The following is a 24,844-nucleotide window of genomic DNA, read 5'->3' as shown; positions in this document are numbered from 1 at the left end:
CAGAGTCTTTTCTGTTCGAACTATTTGTCATCAGCACGGTTCAAGGACAGTAACGAGAAATAACAAACACGTCTCGAAATACCGAACAGCTGCCACAAAGTACACTACTCGAGAGACATGTGGTCAGCACATGGATCTGGCAACCATTAACACGAGGGTCGTTCCATAAGTAATGTAATACATTTTATCTCGTCAGTTTCAATTGAAAATATGCGAAACTTGTTGGGGGACATCGTGTAATATTCCCGCTTCAGCCTCATAGTTTCGTAAAGTTCCAATAGGTGGCCGCGCTATACGTAGCCTTCAAAATGGCGCCTATAATAGACGTGTGTTCCAAGCAGAGAGCTGTAATTGAGTTTCTTCTGACGGAAAACCCGGCCATCGCAAATATTCACGGCTGCTTGCACAATGTCAACGGAAAGCTGGCAGTGAACAAAAGCACGGTGCACAGTTGTGTAAGGCGTCTGCCTCAATTCAACAAGGTCGCGCAAGCCTGTCCGACCTGCGGCGTGCTAGCCTACCGCACACAGGTGTGACTGCTGTAATACCGGAACGTGCGTACACTCTCATTCCACCTGCCAGAAGGGCCACAAAAATGCAAACTAACTTCTCCTTCCCCATGTCAACGCAAGGCTTGACACAAGTCTGCGCACCCGAGAGATGCTCACAAAACTTCACTGGACTGTTCTTTCTCATGCACCGTACAGCCCGGATCTCGCACTTTCCGACTCCCACCTGTTTGGCCCAACTAAGGATGCGCTCCGCGGGAAGGAGTACGTGTTTGATGGGGAGGTTTTTGATGAGACGTGGACCAATAGGGCGGTACTACGTGGCCATACTGATCATCTCTGCAAAGTGACATAAGGTCGTCGCACTGAACGGAAATTATGTAGAGAAATACGGTTTTGAAGCCAAAAGAGTGGGGAATAATATGCTGTATTGGAATCCTGATTAAAACCAGCCCGCTTTCAGAAAAAATGTGTTGCATTACTTATTGAAAGTCCCTCTTACATAACAGATGCAGAGTACAGGAATCGCTACCTCAACTAGCACCGGCAATCGTTCTGTAGCGATTTAATAAGCCGACTTTACCGACTGGCCCTCTTCGATTTTTTTTCATACTTACTGAATGTAAAGGTCAGTGCTTGACCATCAGTTTCCTAAAGTAGTACGATGCAATTTTTTTAGACAAAAAAAGAAATAATGCGCCTTTCAAGATTAAAAGATTTTCGAGCGCTAGTAAGTACAATACATTTCTACCATTTTAACAGAGTCGTCGGTACCTGTACCGCGGAGAAATGTTCTGCAACAAATGTTTAAAATAAATGTGAGTTGTTAAAAGGGGCGTATGTTTGTAGATACAAAAGTACACTGCTATTGCCCACTTTCTCTTGTTTGTTTATTTTTCAATTATTCCTTGCTTTATGCAGTATTTTGAACGATATGTTTGGTGCTTAGGCTTTGCAGCAAATTTAGTACAACACAGTAAATCATAGAATGTAGGTACAATAAAAAATTTTAGTTAAAAAAAGTGCAAAGCATGTCAGTCTTGTCAATGCATGATCACCGACTCGATTCGCGTAGTAGTGACATTTTAATTTAAACTCTATATTTGTCACTGAACAGTAATATTTATTAGCAAATACCAAATTATAGTTTTAACGAAAAAACTTTGTAGTTTTGAAGAAACTCTTCATAACAAAGATGGTACTTCAATATTTATTTTGAATTGATGACCAGTTTGAAGAGCAGACTACTTTGCTTTCATCTTCAGATCTAGAATACGTCATTGACACACCAGATTTCTATGCCAGTAGTAATTGTTTTGCTTCGTTCTAGGGCGCAAAATCAACAAGAGTCATAAGCGCCCATGTCAAAACTGTACAACACGAAGACAAAGAGAGAACAACTACACGCCCATCCCGATCGACGGAAGAGGAGACAGCTAAAAACAGGGACTTGGAGAAAGGTGTATGAAACGGTGGTCCAGAACTAAAAATTAAATGGCCTTCCCCATATTGCTACGACGGATAAAAAGTAAAACGCGGTCGACAGCCCGCGCGTCGTTCGCTAAAACGGCTGATAACTCAGACGGTGAACAGAAACGAGAATGTAACCGGTTTTAAAAAAGGCATTCCGTCGGGAAATGGCGGACCGTCAAAAGTTGAGGGCAGTTTGCAGAAAGTGCTGGGGGAGCATTACTCAACAATGGCGATGGCTAGAAAGACAGTGCCCAGTAAGCAACCTAGTTAAAATGACCTCATCGCGGCGAAAGGACCGAGAGGAGGTCGTCCGAGCCGCTGGGAGACGTTTGATAACCCGGAGCTTCTTGGCATGAAGGGAAGACCAGTGGTGATGCCACAAGTAACACCTCTCATCTTTTTCATAATTATGACAAAGTTGAAAACTTAGAGAGTCTGGAAACACGAGCTCTACCGGCAGGTAGATCGTAACTATACAAATTTCTAATATACAAATTGTATAATTTATCTAATGAAAATACAAACAGTAAAATCTCTTACCACGCTGCCGTCTAGAGGAGATAAGAGGTAGCTTTCCTGTCACAGCGCCCAACTCAGTAGAGTTCCAGACGAGCATGTGTGTGTGGCCACGAAAGTTCCATGGAAACATGACTGTAAACAGTATTTTTATTGAAACTTTCTGGCAGATTAAAACTGTGTGCCGGCACACAGTTTTAATCTGCCAGAAAGTTTCATATCAGCGCACACTCCGCTGCAGAGTGCAAATCTCATTCTGGAAGTATTTTTATTAATGACATGCTAGTTGGTTGTGATCTAGCTGTTGGCAGAACTTGTACTTCCAAACCGTTTGAATTTTCAACACAGTCAAAATATGTGGCATAATTTTGAAAAAGAAGAGGCACGTTACCTGCATGTAAAATGTTATTTAGTTATGTATTATACTTATGTATTTCTTTACTACTGGCACAGAAAATATGTTTAAAAATGCAATGCGTACTGCAGATCCGAAGATAAATAACGAGCGTATGGCATTGGTGGCCGGGAGACCCCACGCGGGGCGGTTCGGCCGCCCACTCCACAATTTCTTTAACGCGACTTGCGAATGAATGAGGATGAAATGATAATGAAAGACACACAACACCCAGTCATCTCTAAGCAGAGAAAATCCCTGACCCCAGCGGGAATCGAACCCGGGACCCCGTGCGCGGGAAGCAAGAACGCTACCGCAATGCCACGAGCCGCGGACGGTCCGAAGATGACAGTAAAGTACTGTTGAAACCGGTCATCAATTCAAAATAAATATTTAAATAAGATCTTGGCTCTGAAATGTTTCTTTAAATATTAGAATCTGCAGATCGCCCCGTGACCAGATTGTCTGTACTATTTCTATTTTTTTTTTATTACAAGTAGCAAGTAAATGCGAGTAAGAAGTAAAACGTGAGACGCAAGCCAGTGACCGGCCTGTTTATTGACTGGACTGTTCGCCGCGGCAGTAGATGGCAGGGAGAAAGGGGGGGACGGGGGGTTAGTGCATCGCTCCGCGAAAGCTCGCCGCTTCTCAGCTTGGCAGCAGGCGAGTGGACCCGGGGTTGTCTTTGGAGGGACTGGGCCGAGGCACTGAGCCCCGAGACATCCAGCGTCACAGGCTTATGCTCTACCAACCAGGCTACCACGGCCATGTGAAAACGAGAGTATTCAAATTCAATTAAAATTTGGTACAAAACATCAAACATTAAATAGAAAATAAAACAAATTGCGCATGTTTGTATAAAATTCTAATCCATTTCCGAGCGATCAGTAATTAAAAATATTTCGTTAAAATATTTCGTTAAAAACTTGATTCAATATTTGTTAATCAACACTTCGATTCTATGGTAAAGATAGAGTTCAGCTGAAGGAAAATAGTTGTTTTTAGACAGAATCGAACATTACGCTACGCAACACTCAGCTACGCGCGAATATTGCAAAATGATGGAAATATATTGTACTTCACAGTGTTGTGTTCGACAACCTTCTAATTTTCAAAGGCGGAATCGGTTAGCCTTTCGTGTTACGACTCGATTTTCGTGGACAATACTCGAACGACTGAGCCAGTCAGCGAAAATCCGTGACAGCTAGAGTGGACGTCTCTCGCAACCGACCGCGTATTACGATTCTGCCTTTTACGGCAACGCTCCGTCACCGGCGCAGCGTTGGGCAACCAGCCAGAGGTGGCGACAGCCTTCTGCACTTCGCATCTCACTTGTGAGCTGGTATCTGGGAGCTGTCAAGGACCTTCTCTCACCGACTGCAGTGGATCTCTCTCCGCCCGTGATGGTGTTGTGTCCAAGAAAAATAATTGCTCGTATTACCTGCACAAAAACGGCACCGTCAATATGGAGCGGACAATGAAAATGTCACAATCTCTTCAACAGTCCTCACGACGCTGAGACAGCTACCTGCACCGCCGTGGTATCGGGGATCGAAATCCGCACTTCCGTACGGCAGAGGCGCTTAAGCCATCGGCACGCGGGACGAGTCACATAACCGCCGATCAACGAGTTTTGCGACATTACTTCCTCCTGTTTCACGTTGAGCAGCCACTTCGTCGCGTGAAACACAAAATACATTCTGCGATATTTCGGCGACGTGTGACGTATAGTAAAACCAGTAGGAAGCAAGAAGCCTCCATACGTCACAAGTAGAAAGGTTGCACCCTGGAGAAAGCAAGACGCCATATTGTACTTGTCCTGTTCAACAGAAACCCATATTCGGGGGGTTTTATGTCATACCTTACACACCATGAGTATATGCTGTTTCTAAGCTCTAGTAGACTGAATGTCTCGAAAACGAATCGTTACTTGCACGATTTGTAGTAATAAAACTACGGGAAACCTCATACCCGCCGTTAAAGAATTTTCTTGTTTAGTTATTATCGCGATATAACTCGCATTATTACAGTAAGTCGTGTTATGCCAACGGCGCATCAAAAATTCATGAAAAACGTGTAGTTCTTGTTAGGATTTGTTATAATTAAGTGTAAATTAATAACGTATCTATCATTAAAGCCTATAGACGAATAACAGAAAAACAAAGGTCTCTTATAAAGAAGCTACAGCCTAGCATAGTGTGTAGAAGCACCAGGTTACGCTGCAGAGATTGGGTTGTTGTTGGGTTCGAGTCCTGTTGTATCTGTTTTTTTCCTTCACCTTCGCGTTCTCCTAAAGGTTATGGAACTTTCTTATGAAATTAATGGATATAATTTCTGTAATGCTTAATGTTATGTAAATATAAGTGCGCTCTGTCAGGAGTAAGTCTGTCCGGTTTGGTGAAATGTTGGCAGCTGATGTCCCTACTGACCCGGACGTGTGCCTATTCTTTTTGTCTTATTACATGTTCATGGAAACTGAAGCTTTTATTTATGTACACCACAGACAGAACAACATGACTAGCATATGGACAAGAGACGAAATGTGTGTTTTAATACAGCTAACGTAGAATGAACTAGATTAAAACTGAAGAAACTGCAAAAAGATAGGATTTTAAGGAGATGGGGACTGCATAAACTGAAAGAACCAGAGGTTGTAGAGACTTTCAGAGAGAGCATTAGGGAACGATTGACAAGAATGGGGGAAAAAAATTCACCTGAAGAATGGGTAGCTTTGAGAGAGGAAATAGTGAAGGCAGCGGAGGATCCAGTAGGTAAAGAGAGGAGTTCAAAAAATGGTTCAAATGCCTCTGAGCACTATGGGACTCAACTTCTGAGGTCATTAGTCCCCTAGAACTTAGAACTAGTTAAACCTAACTAACCTAAGCACAACACACACATCCATGCCCGAGGCAGGATTCGAACCTGCGACCGTAGCGGTCTCGCGGTTCCAGACTGCAGCGCCAGAACCGCACGGCCACTTCGGCCGGCTAAAGAGAGGAGTGCTAGTACAAATACTGGGGTAACAGAATTTAACTGATGAAAGGAGAAAGGATGAAAGGAGAAAATATAAAAATCCAGTAAACGAAGCAGGCGAAAAGGAATACAAAAGTCTCAAAAAGAAAATCGACAGGAAGTGCAAAATGCTTAGGCAGGCATGGCTAAAATGTATAGATGCAGAGTCATATATCACTAAGGGTAAGATAGATGCTGCCTACAGGGCAATTAAAGAGACTTTTGCAGAAAGAGAGCAACCTGTGTGAATATCAAGAGAAAACCTGTCCTAAGCAAAGAAGGGTAAGCAGGAAGGGCGAAGCAGTATACAGAGGGTTTATAAACGGGCGATGTACTTGAGGGAAAGGGTAAGCAGGAAGGAATACGACTAGTATACTGCTAGAGTCCTCTTGAAACTTTGTAAGTAAGCTTTCACAGAATAACCCGCGTATGTCTTCCAGCTTCCGCCACTTCAGTTCTTTCAGCATCTCTCTGTACCTCTTATGCATGTCAAAACGGTGACCATTCCTGCTGCTCTTCTACGTATGTGTGCGCTTTCCACGAGCCATCGTACAGTGCACGGCTGGGAGTACCTCGTACCGCTGCTAGTCGTTCCTTCGGTACCGCATATCCGTACCACCTCACAGGCGTCATAGAAACGGAATTGCAAGTTATCGTGCGTGTCGGACCCAATGGAGCAGGCTCGCTGCGCCATGCCTCTAGGGCAGGGCCGGCCAAACGCTGCACAGTGTGCAGACGTGCGGAAGTGCTGCACATGTGCGACAGCGACATCTGTTATTAGACATGTGTCCTAAATGAACGGCGGCGGCTCCACTTCCATGTTTATATGGTACAAGCAAGAGCGCAACATACCCAGTCTCGTTTACCCCTGGTAACCGTAACCTTAACAGAGAAGTACTGAGAAATGGCAGGTACTGTGAAAAAGCAAAGGACGGGAGATCATGTTCTCAGTCGTTTAAAAATGACTCGGAACTGCAATTCTTTTTTGTAGTCGTTGCTGAAAACTCACAGTGTTTACTATGCCGCCGAATAATAGGCAGCCAGCGTAAGTTTTCAATTGAAAGACACTACAATACATATCACAAAGACGAGTGTAGTGTACTCAACAGTGAAGAACGGCAAGCAAAATTAAAGGTCCTTAAGAAAATGGGTGAGACACATCAACTCGATTATCATTTCTCATGACCAGTGATAAACGTGTTTGGATTTATTCCTTTCATAATTAAAAATTATTGTTTACTAACTGTGCATTATTGCCTCATTCTGCTCCATGTTACATTATTATCAGGAAAGTTGGTCATTAAGCGGATTGTTCCAATGTATACTTACCTTTAGGGTTTTTTTCTTTTTTTTAATGTGTGAAGGGGTACGCTCAGCTGAGGTCGATAAAACGTAACATTCATCTAATTGTCGGTTATTATCCAGATTTCAGACTGAACTGATGAAAGATGTAGCAATAATGGTATTGAAATAACAGGCGATCATCGAGAGGTCTGCGGTTGTCATTCTGTTCAGAGGTCAGCGAGACAGAAATTTACGTGCCGTCAGTCAGGCTGCCTTAATAAAAACCCACGGTTGTTAACTGTATTACTTGTCTTACTGGGTTAAATTGTTAACATAAAAGTAGACGTCTCAATGAGTAGACTGTGACAGTATTTTAAATGTTTAATACGCGAAATACCTTCCCATGGTTGGCTTGCAAGCTGTGGAAAGAGCACTGGAATGCGCCGGTACAGAGTATCCCAGCAAGTGGATAAAGCGACATCCGTGCGTAGAAACATGCACTACATGAACGCTGACGGCTGCGGCGTGCACGCTATGACCCGGAAGTTGCACATGTGCAGGGGCACCGCACGCGTGCAGAATTTCTGGCCAGCCCTGCTCTAGGGGCTCCGTACTGCGATTGTTATCTGCCACCGCGACATAGGATGGCCAGTGGCAGCGACTCAACCCACTCGCAGTTGGAGACACTTCTCTATGGGAAGCTACACAGAAGCTGCCTAGCCGCTGCTCCGACTCCATCGTAGTTGCTATTGTATGCCACAGACTCGGTTTCTTTGTTGTTTGCAATCAGTCCAGTTTCGCTTGGAGAAATACAAGTAAATCTTCTGTTTGTTGCATTAACTTGTTCACTGATAATTTCTGCTCCTTTCCAGTTTTCCCACAACGACAGCTACCACAGCACTTTGTAGCTCAACACTCCTTATCATTGTGTACGAAGCTGTACAACTAGTTCCCCTTCCCTTATCACTCACAAAAGGAGCGGAGGAAAACCGACAGCGTACATGCTTCCGTACGAGGGTCACTTCCTGATATCTTGTCTTCGTAATCTTTACCCCAGACATACGTCGGAGGCAGTGGCGTCAATCTCCAATACATATCAAACACTGGTCCTCTTAATTTTCTTAATAGTGTTTGGCAAATAGTATGTCTTCTTTCCCCGCCTGGTTAGCCGTGCGATCAAACGCACTACTTTCCGGGCGGTTAAAGGCGCTGCAGTCTGGAACCGCAAGACCGCTACGGTCGCAGGTTCGAATCCTGCCTCGGGCATGGATGTTTGTGATGTTCTTAGGTTAGTTAGGTTTAACTAGTTCTAAGTTCTAGGGGACTAATGACCTCAGCAGTTGAGTCCCATAGTGCTCAGAACCATTTGAACCATTTGAACGCACTACTTTCCGGGCGGGAAGTCGTGCCGGTCCCCTGCACGAATCCGCCCGGCGAATTAGTGTCGAGGTCCTGTGTGCCGCCAGTCTGCGAATGTTTTACAAGGCGGTTTTCCATCTGCCTCGGCGAATGTGGGCTGGTTGCCCTTATCCCGTCCCAGTTACACTATGTCGGCGATTGCTGCGCATACACTGTCTCCACCTACGCGTATACCATAATTACTCTACAGCGCAATCATTTGGGGTTACACTCGTCTGGTATGAGACGTTCCAAAGGGGCGGGGGGGGGGGGGGAGGGGGGATGGGGAGGTGGTCCACTGGGGGCCCAACCGACAGGGTTCGGTGTGGGGCGGCGGTGGGGTGAGTCGACTGCTGTAGCCTGTTGTGTACCACTGAGGCTATGGCGTGGACGAAGCCTCTCCATCGTTTCTAGGTCCCCAGTTCCATACAATACAATGTCTTCTTTCCTCTACGAACCAACATTTGATCTTGTGGAGCCCCGCCATAATATTCGAGCGCTGAGTGAGCCTATTGGTGGCAAATCTAGACCACGCCCCTGAATTGCTTCTGTGTTTTCCTCCGACCCGAGGAGGGGGGGGGGGGGGAGAGGAGGGGATCCCAATCACTCGAGCAGAACTCACAACTGGACCGCAGAAGTGTTTTGTATGCTGGGCTGGCTGGGCTGTTTGGAGAAGGAGACCAGACAGCGAGGTCATCGGTCTCATCGGATTAGGGAAGGATGGGGAAGGAAGTCGGCCGTGCCCTTTCAAAGGAACCATCCCGGTATTTGCCTGGAGCGATTTAGGGAAATCACGGAAAACCTAAATCAGGATGGCCGGACGTGGGATTGAACCGTCGTCCTCCCGAATGCGAGTCCAGTGGCTAACCACTGCGCCACCTCGCTCGGTGTTTTGTATGCGGTCTGATTTATAGATGAATTATACTTTCATATAATTCTCCCAAAAAAAAAAACAGAAGTCGATCATTCAACTTCCCTGCAACGAACCCTATGTGCTCGTTGCTCTTGATGTTGCTTTCCAGTGTTACGTGTAGATTTTTAATCGACGTGGCTGTGTCGAGGAGCATACTACTAATACTGCATTTGAACATTACAGGATTGATTTTCCTACAAATCCTCGTTAACTTACATTTTTCCATATGTAGAGCAAACTGTCATTCATCACACCAAACAGAAATTGTGTCCAAGTCACCCTGTATTCTCCCACATATAATCGACGACGACAGTTTCCCGCATACTGCAACGTCGTCAGGAACTAGTCGCAGATTGGTGCCTACCCAGTTCTCATCATCTGCCAATATATTTAATAATAATGCAGAGGTTGCAATAAGTGAACATTTTTGTACGATATACTTTACTTTAATGTCAAGTATCACGTTCCTACTTGTTCAGATCGCACTCTCACTACAATTACAGGGACGAGATTGCATGCCGATTCCTTAGAGTACGGTGGCCTTTTTATTATACAAAAACTCCCTTGATAAGAAATTAATCCTGTGCTTCGAGGTTAACCACGATCGCTTTACCCACTTACATATGCGTCCCGCTCGCGTGATGGCTCAGGTGCAACTGACTCACTCGTTCGAGCCAAACGATTTCCAAGCGCCAACCTGTCACTTCTAACAGCGACGCTGCAGCTGTAGCAAAAAAGCATTTAAGGGTAGATTTGATCCATCAATTACAGGAACGAAACCTGCACCCTTACTACGTACACAGTCTATGTTAGATTTCAATGTACAGTAAGCACTCACAGACGGAAGGTGGCAGCATTATCAGTGGAGGGTGTAGGAAGCTTGCCGGGGGAGGGCAGGGGCCGTTGGAGAAGGGGGGGGGGGGCGTGTAAAACATTGCAGTACTTGTCGTAATGCGGAAACGGAGCGATTTATCTGACGTCCAGAAGGGCATGATTACTGGGTTTCGGGCCAAGCGTGGAAGCAATTCCGGAACAGTCAAGTTTGTAAACTGTTAGCCTGCCTTCGTGGTTAAAGTATACCGTGCATGGGAAATTGGCCCTATCCACACCCGGCGCCGAGGCAACTGAGGTGCACCCCGGACCATAGACCACAGGGGTGAACGATGTCTGCGCAGATGTTTACTGGCGAACAGACGTGCAAGTGTTGAGCAACCAGCCGCGCAAATGATCTGAGCGCAGACGTGCAAGTGGTCGCGCAAATGAACCGAGCGGCTACCTCTAGTGTCTCCTCCACGAACGGTCAACAGACGTTACACGCCAATAGCCGAACTGGACGTACTGCGAGTGGACCTTTCAGATGAATCGTTTTATACTCCATCGGACATTTCCCCTTGCCGTGTACGGTGTGAAGCATCTAAAAATAAATAACACTCTGCAACAATCGTCGGAATGTCGAGGCCTGAGGAGGGAGATTTATGGTCTGGAGAATGTTTCCGTGGCATTCCTTTGGTGATATCGTCATTATGGAAAGCACTATGAATCAGCACAATTATGCATTTCCTCTAGGGAACCAAATTCAGGCTTTTCACAGACGGTAACATTAATGTGATTGCATATTGTATGTGACATGTGCGAACTTGGGCAAAGAGGTGCATTGATTTCAACCAAATTTGGTACACATGTTACTTACTGTCGGGAAAAGAAATATGTAGGGGTGAGGACCATCTACTTCCTATAGGGGTGGCGAAGATAATGGGGTGATGGAGAGAGAAAGGAATCAGGGTGGGATGGAGAGACAGGGAGGAGAAAGCAGGAGGTGGACACAGATAGGGGCGCAGGAGACGGACAGAGAGAGAGAGAGAGAGAGAGAGGGGAGGAGGAAACTGACAGAGAGAAGGAAGAAGATGTAGATGGGTCAGAGAGAGGTGGGGCGAATGAGTGATAGACAGAGAGAGGGGAGGCGAGAGGAGCAGATGGATTGAGAAAGAGGGAGGAGAAGATAGAGTGGGAGTTACAGAGAGAGGGGGAGGAGGGGATGGATGCAGGGGGAGAGGAGATAGACAGAGGTAGGGAAAATGAGGGGAATTAAAATACGGAGGGGGCAAGGGAAGACAGATGGGGAGGAGGGGATGGAAGTAAATGGGGCAAGAGGAGAGAGGGGGAGGGAGGGAATGCACAGAGAGGCACAGGAAGAGTTGATGGACAGAGAGAGGGAGTGGAGCAAATGAACAGAGAGAAGGAGTGGAGCAAATGAACAGAGAGAAGGAGTGGAGCAGATGGGGGAGGGGAAGATGGTGAGGGGGCTACAGGAGGAGATGGACACAGAAAAGAGGAAGGAGAAGACTGAAATAAATACGTACCTGGGGAATGCTGGACACTCAGCTATTTCCTTTAATAAACTAGTGGTTATTGGTAAGTACTGTTAATATGTATTGCCAATTTCTGCCGAAACCTAGTTGGCCCTGTGACGTTCCTGCTTACTTGCTGCGTGCTAGCGAACCACGTCAACAAAAGCAACTACCTTCTGCGGTACGGGGTTATCTCCCCTGTACACCGATGTTGGACGACGAGAATATTTGGTAGAGACGACGCTGCTGAAGTGAATCTGATCCGCGGGTCGGTCCCGGCCTCTGTGCGAGGTGAGGCGCGGGCTGGCCTAGATGCGCGCCGGCCTCGGCTGGCGGCCGCGCGCCGCAAGGTCGCCCGCGTGGGCGAGGACGCGGCGACGCGGCTGCCTCCAAAGTCCGTATCCCGCGCACACTGCTCTCAGTGTGCAGCTCGCACTCTGCACGTGCGCTTTCCGTAAATTAGGTCAAAATGACAACAACAAAGGTCAACGCACATTAGCTGACACAGAACACCGCCATCACACTGCACGTACTGCACCAGTACACCCCCTCTCAACCATACCCCTACTCTTCAACGAGTCGAACTTCTTTCCGTATTGCAGCTAGTTTTTCACGCACCTAGTTGCTGTTGACGTCATATCTCCTGAACTATATATCAGACAATCAAATATTTTTGCAGGTACATTCCGTGGTACACAGTGATACTGTCTGCAAAATGTGTTGCGAACAGAATTACCGGTACTTCTATATACATATTATAGACATCTATAAAGCACGCTGTAAGTATGTACAGGGCTATTACAAATGATTGAAGCGATTTCATAAATTCACTGTAGCTCCATTCATTGACATATGGTCACGACACACTACAGATACGTAGAAAAACTCTGAAGCCGCACTTCAGGTTTCTGACGCCAGAGCGCTCGAGAGCGCAGCGAGACAAAATGGCGACAGGAGCAGAGAAAGCGTATGTCGTGCTTGAAATGCACTCACATCAGTCAGTCATAACAGTGCAACGACACTTCAGGACGAAGTTCAACAAAGATCCACCAACTGCTAACTCCATTCGGCGATGGTATGCGCAGTTTAAAGCTTCTGCATGCCTCACGGTTTAAAGTTTACGACCCCTTTCTTTTTCTTCTGCGAAAAAAACGTTACAGGACACGTGTATTTGGACATGCTGGAAAATTGGCGCATGCCACAACTGGAGACCGACAGCGCCGACTTCATCTTTCAACAGGATGGTGCTCCACCGCACTTCCATCATGATGTTCGGCATTTCTTAAACAGGAGATTGGAAAACCGATGGATCGGTCGTGGTGGAGATCATGGTCAGCAATTCATGTCATGGCCTGCACGCTCTCCCGACTTAACGCCATGCGATTTCTTTCTGTGGGGTTATGTGAAAGATTCAGTGTTTAAACCTCCTCTACCAAGAAACGTGCCAGAACTGCGAGCTCGCATCAACGATGCTTTCGAACTCATTGATGGGGACATGCTGCGCTGAGTGTGGGAGGAACTTGATTATCGGCTTGATGTCTGCCGAATCACTAAAGGGGCGCATATCGAACATTTGTGAATGCCTAAAAAAACTTTTTGAGTTTTTGTATGTGTGTGCAAAGCATTGTGAAAATATCTCAAATAATAAAGTTATTGTAGAGCTGTGAAATCGCTTCAATCATTTGTAATAACCCTGTACACTGATGAGCCACATCACGACCACCTGCTTAATAGCTTGCTTGTCCGTCTTTGGAACTAAATACATCAATGACTCTACGCATCAGGGATCCGACTGTGTTGGTACGTTTGTGCAGGTACGTGGCATTCGATGTCGACGCGTAGGTCGTGTAATTCGCGTCAATAATGGGCCGTTGATTTGCGTACGCGTTGTTGGCGCCCGACAGCGACACACATGGTTTCCATTTTACATCAGGCGAATATGGTCGACGAGACATTAAAGTGAATTTACTATAATGCTCCTCAGACCACTGTAGAACGGTTCTGGTTCCGAGATACGGGCAATTATACTGCTGAATGATGACATCACCGTCGAGGAAGACTTAAAGCATTAAAGGATGCTGTCACCGTGTTTCGATTTCCTCCGTGCAAGCGCATAGAATAATACTGTTCCAACCAGCCTGCGTCCGTGGCGCGCTGCACGTTTCGAGCCGCCGTTCACGTCGATGACGGCCTCTGTGCAGACGACCATCGACCTAGTGTTACAAAAATGTGATTCACAGAAAGAGCCGACACTTTTCCTCTGATCGACGGGCGAATCCCGATGGTCTCGTGCCCACTGCAAACGCAGTCGTCGATGTCGTTGGGTCAACATATGAACACGTAGGGGTTCTGTGGAGTACCATATTCAACAATGTACAATAAACGGTGTACTCCAAAACACTTGTGCGTGCACCAGCATTGTGCACTTTGGACACAGATCACCATCTGTCCTACTTTACAGAGCAGACTAGCCAACGAACACCACGTTGTGGGAAGAACTGCGGATGTCCAACAGCTTAGCGCCTAGTGGTAGTCCCACTTATTTCTGTAGATGCTCACAACAGTAGCACGTGAAAATTCGACCAACGTCGCCATTCTGGAAATACTCGTTCACTGTTTCTGCTTAATAATAATCTGTCCTTTGTCAAAGTCACACATCTCACTGGATTTCCCCACATGTAGCCAATATCTTCGCTAGGATGATACCCTGTCAGTGTCTGCTCTTCTTACATACTTTTGCTACAGCATCAAGTGTCCACAACACCATCAGGTGGCATGCAATATCTCAGTGGGCAGTGTTCATAATGTTTTGGCGTATCAGTGTATGTATGTATGTCAGAGATCTCTTTCCAAACCCCTGCATCAATTTCAATGAAATCTGGCGCACAAACAGCGAACTTCATGAGTATCAGCACTGTGAGGTTTAGAACCTCCTAGCTCCAATGAGAACGGAGATCCAGGCAAATACATGTTCCTTCAGACCCTGCTGTGTAGGCAGCCATGTGTGAAGGGGTGTTGTGGAAGTAGTATCGGCCTACTTTATTCATCGCTTTTACAGAGGCTCCACATGTGGGTTAAATGACTGAGATGGACAGAGGGGGGGGGAGGGGGGGGGACAGAGAGAATGGACAGAGAAGAGCCAAGCAGGCGATAGAGGGAGGAGAACATGGACAGGAAGGAAGATATGGACAGGGAGAGAGGGGGGAATGAGGAGGTGGGCAAACAGGGAGAGGGAGGAGGAGATGGGTGGAGATGAGATGAGGGGAGTAGATGGGCGGAGAAGGGGAGATGGTCCAGGAGAGAGAGCAGAACAAGAGACGTGTGCAATATACGTTTCGGATACGTATGCGGGCGGAGACATGGGAAAAGGCTAGTAAGCAATAAATTAAAACATTGTGCCTCAAGCTGAAATTGCACTGCATGAAGAGCAAAAATGTAGTATGAGTTAAACTTGTCCTCCTTTCAGTATTTTATGGACGGTGTCATCGAGAAGAGAGTTTCGGCAAGGTTTGAAATTACGTGTAAACTGTTCGAAATCGCTAAGTGTGTAGCCCTTCGTTTCTAAGATGGGTGCCAAAGAACAGTTGCCGTCCGGTATTGGAAAGTTATTGTTTAAATATCGAAATAATAAGCCAATGAAACATATTAATTGTAAACTTCCAGAGCAGATAGTCTCACCAATAAACTGTCCCCCACTTCAACCTCCTACGCATAAAATGCGACGTGAACAGAACATTGCGAAATAAGGGCGAAAGAGCTGCCTCGGAAGCCTACGCCGGTAAAAAGGATGCCAGTTTTGTTCGTTAGGCGGAGGGGTACTGGACAGCCTGGTATCTGGCGGCCCCCAACACGACATTACTACGCTGTCTTCGGCACTACTTGGCCACATTCTGCCGACCGCAAGGAACCCTGACCGTCGGCTTAGTCTAGTGAGGAGTCGGGGCCGGCTCTTCCAGTTCATCCTCGCTCGTCTTTCGTATCAAAATATTATTTAGGAACACGATAATATAATTTAGCAAGCTTTACAAAAAATGGTTCACATGGCTCTGAGCACTATGGGACTTAACAGCTGTGGTCATCAGTCCCCTAGAACTTCGAGCTACTTAAACCTAATTAACCTAAGGACATCATACACATCCATGCCCGAAGGCAGGATTCGAACCTGCGACCGTAGCAGCAGCGCGGTTCCGGACTGAAACGCCTACAACCACTCGGCCACACCGGCCGGCGCAAGCTTTACAGACAAGGCATGGGAGACATCAATATACTGAAACCACGAAGGATGGCACTAAGACAATTTCACTGACCTCTGCGAGTCTTTCATTTGTTGTCTCAGCTGACTAATATCTGGGTGGTCCGGACTGAGAAGCAACACCGCCCTGGTGTCTTCGACACAATAAAAGCCGATGCTGTACCCATAATGGGTGGCTAGAGGCAGAGAGGAAGAGAGAGAGATTGTATGAAGAGCCGCTCTGGAGGAGGAGGGGGCGGGAGGCGAACACACACTGCCGGAGTCTTTGAACAGAGGTCGATTCCACTAAGCAGCAGTATACTTCTTCGGCTGCATTTGGTAATATTTTGCGAACAAATAAATTGTCATCGGTTTATCTGTAAAGCGAAACCGCTGCAAATGTGGAGCCATAATCTAGTACTCATCTTCCAGTTGCACTGGAGCTGGAATAGAGCTCGCATTTCTATATTTTACAAACAATTTCATAGTAAAATTTTAAGTTTCGCTTAAGGCAGGAAAGTCGAAAACAAAAGAAAACTCTTCAAGATGAAAACACGCTGATGTTCCACACTTCTGGCTAATCCCTGTCCTCGGAGCGAACAACACTCACTGAAGACGTAACAGACCAAGCAGATAAGGTACGTACATGGGAGCCCACCACCCATCACGCTGAGAGAAATACGCTTCAATACTACAGCCCTGGCGCCCCCCCCCCCCCTCCCCCCTCTCTCTGACGTCAGAGCTGCGAATTCGAAGGCACAGAACTTTCACCTACCAGGCGAGGTCAGTGCCTCAACACTGTGTCCTCTCATCGGTATTTACAAGGTAAACACCCTTACAACCGGAGCTAGCCAGTGTAAATCCAGCGTGTACACGGCCGTCTGACAACGCTGCACACTGTAGTTAACTGCGCATGATTTTTCTACGTGCATGATACGTACGACAGGAGCAACCGACGCATTTGGTAGTATTACAAGCCGATCGGAGGTTCCAATACTAAATTCCATGCTTCAGGTTACAGCTAGTACAAACTCGTGTGGGCTTCTACAAAGTTTACACCCTTCTATTGACAACAAAGTAACCGGCAGAACATGCTGACCGTACGGAGAGGTCTCTCATATCGAATTATCGAGGCTGGAAGCATTTGTAGCAACAACAGTAGGTCGTAGAGTACAAAAACTAATTAGGCATATATAAAAAAATTATAGGCACTCACTTGTCATGGTAATGCAACCGATAATTGAAGAAGGAAGGTCAGAGTTCATTGTCCGTCCATATTTAGATCATTAGAGACAGGACAAAACCTGGTCTTGGGAAACAGCACGAGAAAAATAAAAAGAAGAATTGAACTGTAGCTTTGCCCGTTGTTCGTCAGTAGCGATTTGAAGTACGCTTGAATTAAATTTGCCAACGAGTTGTTCGAATCCCGCTCCACGGAGGTATTGGTGCAGCGCGTTAATCGCCTCGCCGCTTTGATCACGCGAGGCGTGGCCTTTAGCCAAACTTGCACGCTCGTGAATCTTAGCAGCTGGATGACGGCTACTCCTTCCTCTGCCGTAGGTGGCGGCGGTGACCTAACACATCTGAGAAGCGAACCGGCTACTTCATGCACCATCACAAGAGCTCCCTGGATCCTGACGAATAACGCGCGAAGCAGACTGTTAGCAGCTACAGCTTACCAGTTTCTGAATTCCAACCACGTTATTCCTAAGGGCTGGTATTACATACAATGCATAAAACGGCGCAACAGAGTTTCAGACTATGCCATTACTCCGAGGTCGTGCTGCTCTCATTCCGACAGAGTTGCAAGTGTGACGGAGGTTATGCGCATACCGCGGCGCTTACCCTCTGGGTAGTGCACGATGACAGTAGCCCTGTCATAATTAATGTACTAATGGTTGTGCCTTTATACATTTCATACCTATTCTAAATTGATCCGTGTCTGGAGAAAACAGTGCAGTATTTGCGGGTTCGATCTCAAGCAAACCACACCCCGCTTAAACTTATTTCGCCATCGTAACAGAGTTCTCTGTTTTTCTTTCCGAAAAACATGAAACTGCTGATTTATAGTGAATGCAGTATTTTACGAATTGTGAGTTCTTACGAGAAAATTATGGTCAAGGAAACAATTATACGCCTATTTTCACTCCACACCTGTATTTTTCATACTTTATAAAATAAAAACCGCAATGACTGAGACAATTCGTTGGCAACACGTGTTTCCGTGAGACATTTATTATAAAACAGAGTCAATCGCCTAATCCGATCGAGTCTTGAGTTTTGCACCAACGATCCTGCTTGTTTTACCACGGATTTTTGCAATGCGTCGTTCATACATTACCAGTACAATTTTAGTCTAGTTTTCAGACGTTTCTAAAGCGATACGAAGACTACTTAGTACGTAATACTTCAGGTATTTCCTCGTCAACGTCTTTTCAAACAGTGGAGGAGCAGGTAAATAGATATTCTGACACACACACACACACACACAGCCTCGAGTCATTACTGCAGTTAGACGTCACCCGACAGCAGCCCTCAGCGCACCGAAAGTAAAACGGAACGGGTCTGGAACGAGTGGCGGCAGGACGCTGAGCAACAGAAGGCGGACGGCTGCGGGCAGTTCACGTCATCACAGCGACGCTCCAGCGTGACGCAGCAAGCAGGCGGGCGGGCCAGGCTTACCTCTACGGCAGAAGTATATCACTCGTCGCACAAACGATCACAGCGCGCACATGGCACTCGATGTCGCGAGCTCTGCAGCAGTGAGTGTGTCGCACGCCACTGGCGCTCTGTGAGTAAACAGCTATTTCCAGCAGGCAGCGCTGGTGCCGCGGCAGTGTCCCCCCCCCCCCCCCCCCACACCTACCAACTCTACCCCCACCCTCGACCGCTCAACCCCCACCAGACGGCCGCGGCGGCTTTTGTAGGTCAGTCGCACGGCAAATACCAGGCTACAGGCGCACGGGCACCGGGCAGCGCCTGCTACTTGGGAATAGCCCCACGGCCGCCAAGTCTTAACAAGCCCGTTTTACGCGAGTGGCTCTTTGGCAAAGATCGACAACTCTTGCTGGGTGCGCGTCACGTGCCTATGTATAAATCAGCCGTCGACACCACGTCGCCAGTGCATCAGTGACGTCACTGATTATACAATAATTTATTAGTTCAATATCACCACCAATTACTGTAAACATTCACATTACCGGTTACACCACATGAACTGTCATCTTCAGATATGACCACAATCCAGAAAATGGTGTAAAATACCCTGAGGTGACAAAAAGACGTGGGGTAGCTATATGCACATATACACAAGGCGGTAGTATCCCGCACACAAGATATAAAACGACACTGCATTCGCAGAGCTGTCATTTGTACTCAGGTGTTTCATTTGAAAAGGTTTCCGAAGTGATTACGGCCGCACGACGGGAATTAACAGACTTTGTATGTGGAACTGTAATTGGAGCTGGACACATGGGACATTCCATTTCGGAAATCGTCAAGGAATTCAATATTCCCATAACCACAGTGTCAAGAGTGTGCCAAGAATACCAAATTTCACGCATTACCTCTCACTATGGACAACGCGGCAGCCGACAGCCTTCACTTAACGACCGAGAGCAGCAGCGTTTGGACAGAGTTGTCAGTGCTAACAGACAAGCAACAACCGCAGAATTCAATGTGGGATGTCGACTGTTCGTTAGGACAGTGCGGCGAATTCTGGCATTAATGGGCTAAGCAAGCAGAGGACTGACGCTAGGGCTTTTGCTTACAGCACGACATCGCCTGCAGCTCCTGTCCTAGGCTCGTGACCATATTGGTCGGACCTTAGACGACTGAAAAACCGTGGTCTGATCAGATGAGTCCCGATTTCAGTACGTAAGAGCTGATGGTTCGAGTATGCCGCATACAGCACGAAGCCCTGGATCAAGTTATCAACAACGTTCTGTGCAAAGCTGGTACTGGCTCCATAATGGTTTCGGCTGCTTTTACATGGAACAGACAGGGTCCTCTAGTCCAAATGAACCGATCATTCTTGAAACGATTATGTTCCGCTACTTGGAGAACATTTGCAGCCACTGATCGACTTCATGTTCCCAAACAATGATGGAATTTTTATGCATGAGAATCCGCCATGTCACTGTGCCACAATTGTTTGCGACTGGTTTCAAGAACATTCTGGACAATTCGAACCGAGGTCGCCCGACACGAATCCCAACGAACATTTATGGGACATAATCGCGAGGTCAGTTCGTGAACAAAATCCTGCACCGGCAACAGTTTCGCAATTGTGGACCGCTGCAGATGAAGCATGGCTCAATATTTCTTCAGGGGACCTTCAATGAACTGTTGTGTCTGTGCCACGTCAAGTTGCTGAAGTTGCTGCACTGAGTCGGGCACAAGAAGGTACGACACCATATTAGCAGGTACGCTACGACTTGTGTCACACCACTGTATGTCAATAAAATATCCAAACATATTTTCGTGGGACGTTAAAGAGTTGGAGATTAAAATATTGTACAGCGCTTACGGAAGAGTGTTTCTTTGCAACACCGGCCGTCATGGGAAAATCAGCCCAGTTGGCTCCGACCGCCACCCACTTAGGACATCTACAGAGATACTAGTCTCACTACATTAAGGCAGGACCGCCTTTCCCTGCAGCATGAAATTGATCCTGGCGACAACAGTACCGAACAGGACAACCACACGGACGCGGCTAGGAAATGTGCTGCAACTGCTCAGTACTCGTAGAATGTTCAACAGTCGCTGACCACAAAATAAAAAAAAAATACGATTTCCGTCTGTTAAAAATTCTACAACCATAAAACAGAGAGCAGGATATGAAAATGGGAAATTGTTAGAACCCACAATCACAACAGAAGACTCCTGACATTGCAGGAATGCTTTCATATAAAAAGAGGCCTTGAGGGCTCAAATGGCTCTGAGCACTATGGGACTCAACATCTTAGGTCATAAGTCCCCTAGAACTTAGAACTACTTAAACCTAACTAACCTAAGGACATCACACACACCCATGCCCGAGGCAGGATTCGAACCTGCGACCGTAGCAGTCCCGCGGTTCCGGACTGCAGCGCCAGAACCGCACGGCCACCGCGGCCGGCTGCCTTGAGGCCTTGCAGTGAAAAGTAATCAATGACCAAATCCATATAAGAAACAACTCTCATGAACCTACTACGCTGTCGTAGTCCCTTCTTTTTCGAGGCATACACAGTGACTGGAATGAGCTACAGAATTTGCTTTTTCCACAACTTCAGAAGAACCCCGATGACTTCTTTTTTCAAAAGTAGGCGGCTCCACCACACCGGCACAACAGCGTACGGCAGTTTCTCAAAGCACTCTCCCTCAACGCTGGACAGGGCACACGGGATCCCGAGACACTGCCCTCCAAGGTCGCCAGACATGACCCCATGCGATTTTTTCTTGTTGGGGCAGGTGAAGGAAAGTGTGTTCATCTCACCTTTACCTCGTGATATACAAGTGAAGAACGGAATAACACCCGCCATAACTTCTGTAAAAGCAGAAATATTGCGTAAGGTTTATGACGAATGTAGCTAATGTCTACATATTGTTCTTGCCGCTGCTGGTGGCCACACAGAACATTTGCAATGGCATAAGATAAAACTTTTAAGATTTAGTGCGCATTTTGCAATTCATCTCGTATTTGTAGTATACTTTTAGTGATTAAAAATGGAGTTTTAAAATGAGGTCATTCTTTTTAAATACCATGTATAATGAGATAATGGTATAAGGATGACACAAAGAATATAAGAATTGGAAGTGCAAAAAATGACTGCTTGGGATTCGCTGATGATCTTGCTCTCCTAGCCAACAATGTTCAAGAAACCACACAAGTTACATCACCACAAGGAGTCGCAAAGAAAATTGGCCCCTGAATATTGTATGAAAAAAGCAGGGAATGCGCTAACTGATCCACATCGCAGAAACGAAATTACAATAGAAGAACACGAAATCAAAATGTTGAAAAATTAGATATTTAGGTGAAATCATAACAGAAAATCTAAACGAAGATCAACTTGGTAAAATGGAACAGAACGACTGAACAAAGCAAATTACATTACCAAAAACACATATAGCAAAAAAGCCTATCTATAGCTGCAAAATTAATACACTGTAAAACAGTTACACAGCCACAAATAACACAAGCAATTGAAACCTTCTTCAGAATAATTAATGTTGCAGAAATTGACAAAATACTAAACAAAGAGGAATAATTAGGACTCGCATAAATAAACAATATCTAGCACAGAATACAAAGAAACAGTATACAAGAAAGTACTACTAGTAACGTGCACAATCAGGAAAGAAAAACATCTCGTCCTCTGGACATCTGGTGAGAACACCAGAAAATAGAATTAGTAAGATCCTAATTGAAGAACTGTGTGATAGTAAGAGCAACTAAGTGGGTCACACAAATTAAGGAAGACATAAGAGAACTCCAAATTACAGTAGATTACCTAAAGAAGAAAACAGAAATCCAGAAATACCACATGAGACATAAACCAGACGACAAACGAAGATCTGTGAAAGGACTACAGGAAGACTGATCTCAGACGAAGACAGAAAGAAAACATCTGAAAGAATGAAGAAATATTGGGAAAGACAGATGACCAAACTACCCTTTAGATAATAAGAAATCATAATAATCCTGTATAACCACTGTATTGTTGAATTTTCTTATTGTATTATTACTGAAGTGAATTGTATTATTCAATGACAACAACTTTAGGGTAACTGACTAGAGTGATCCAACGAAGGCCGTAAAATAAATAATAATGGTAATAACAATAACTAACAACCCCGGGGAGTTTCTGTTCCCCTACTGTGCGCGTCACCAGGTGGCGGGCTGGGAAAGACTCTGCAGATACGCAGGGCCGGTGCGAAATAAGAATACCACCCGCGGACCAACACAGAAATCAAAAGCCAAAGGCACCTTCTCGACTGTTAGGAACCCACAGAAAAAATGGACGTCAAGGCCTCAGCAACAAACAGCCCTAATTCTGAACCAGCCCCCCACCGAGGAACTACAGACAGTCATTTCAGATCTCAAGAACTAAAAAGCCTCGCGAGAAAACCAAATTAAAGCTGAGCTTTGGAAAAGCGTTCAGAAAAATGCCATTGACTATCTCCAAAACAAGTCTGAAGAAAACTGGATAAATGGAAGAATCCCAGATGAATGGAAAACGACTCTCATCAAATGGTTCAAATGGCTCTAAGCACTATGGGACTTAACATCTGAGGTCATCCGTTCCATAGACTTAGCACTACTTAAACCTAACTAACGACATCACACACATCCATGCCCGAGGCAGAATTCGAACCTGCGACCGTAGCAGCAGCGCGGTTTCGGACTGAAGTGCCTAGAACCGCTCTGTCACAGCGGCCGGCCGACTCTCATCCACTCACTCCACAAGAAAGGGTCCAACTACAGAGGGATCTCAGTCCTAGACGTAACATGCAAGATATTCTCTAAAGTCCTACTGAAGAGTGTAGAACCCGAATTACACCATCAACTTGGGGAACATCAAGTGGGTTTCAGGGAAGAAAGATCCTGCCCAGAACAAATACTAAACCTCGAAAACCTCAAGCCTATCAAAAATCAAGAGGAAAATCTTGTTCCTTTGACTTTCAGAAAGCATACGATTGAACAGACCGGGATTCCTCACGTTTATTGTAAAAGAATTAAACCTAGACAACAAAACCACATGCCTAATAAGAGAAACCCTTACGAACACACACACCAGTCAAATTCATGGGAAAACTCTTCGATCCTATTGAGACAAAAACTTGTAAGGAGATTTACTCTCCCCACTGCTATTTAATTGTGCCCTATAAAAAGTAGTCAGAGAGTGTAACACCAAGATCCGTAGAGGAATCCGATTAGGAACAATGAACAAAGACGTCGAAGTCAATTGACTAGTCTTTGTAGATGATATGGCCCGCTAGCCGAGACCTGAAAAGAAGCCAAAGAACAGACCCTCGATTACAAAAACAAGCTGAAAAAATAGGTCTCATAACCTCCTCTGTGAAGACCAAAACAACGACAAATATAGAAAAACGCCAAAAAAATTTTAAGTGGGAGAATAAATAATAGAGATCGTACAAAAATTCAAATATCTTGTAAAATGAATCAGCTATAATACCCTCGAGAGAAATGCAAGGAATCTCGAAGTAAGGTTGAACTGATGCATATAACAAAACGTCCCCCCTGTCATGTAATGCAAAAATAAGACATTACAATACAGTAATCAAACCGGAAGTCCTGTATGCAGCCGAAAAACTGCGCATCACCAACCATGGCACAGTTGAGAGGGTAGGGATCAAAAAAAGGAAGAAACTATGAAAAACCTTCGGCCGCAGATTCTACAGAAACAAATTAATTCACATCAAACATGAAGTTCTTTACCAAACTCTTGAAAGACACAATGAGGAAAAGAAGAATTGATTTTTATGGACACATCCTCAAAATGAACCCAAATAGATTAACAAGAAAAAATCTACTTCCACAAAAAAGGAGCCAAATTGGTACAACGAAACGGAGAAGGACTTAAGATAACTCCATATCACAGAAAAAACACCTTCCTTGTAGTTACCGCCCGATTTCTCTCACCATCTGTGTTTGCAAGGTGATGAATGTATTCATGGCCGACTGGTATGGTGCCTCGAATCTCGCAATCAACTAACCACTGCACAATGTGGATTTCGAGCGCGCCGTTCAGCAGTTGACCA

General features: G+C 45.7%; 1 protein-coding gene across 5 annotated transcripts in view; it reads right to left on the bottom strand.

Moving 5' to 3' along the window:
• The window catches only part of LOC124545483 (ubiquitin carboxyl-terminal hydrolase 2-like), a 404,422-nt gene that overhangs the window by 313,813 nt on the left and 65,765 nt on the right, over positions 1-24,844 (bottom strand). The window contains exon 1 of one of the 5 annotated variants that reach the window (XM_047124420.1): positions 18,761-18,881. The exons of 3 other annotated variants lie outside the window; for them this stretch is intronic. The gene's annotated coding sequence lies outside the window, so the exon portion shown is untranslated. Of the gene's footprint in view, positions 1-18,760; positions 18,882-24,844 lie in introns of those variants that run through there. One more of the 5 variants, XM_047124424.1, reaches the window with a different exon arrangement.

Source organism: Schistocerca americana, chromosome 8, assembly GCF_021461395.2.
Source record: "Schistocerca americana isolate TAMUIC-IGC-003095 chromosome 8, iqSchAmer2.1, whole genome shotgun sequence".
Taxonomy (NCBI): Eukaryota; Metazoa; Arthropoda; class Insecta; order Orthoptera; family Acrididae; genus Schistocerca; species Schistocerca americana.
Note: the sequence above shows the minus strand (reverse complement) of the source record. Positions and strands in the feature narration are given on the sequence as shown.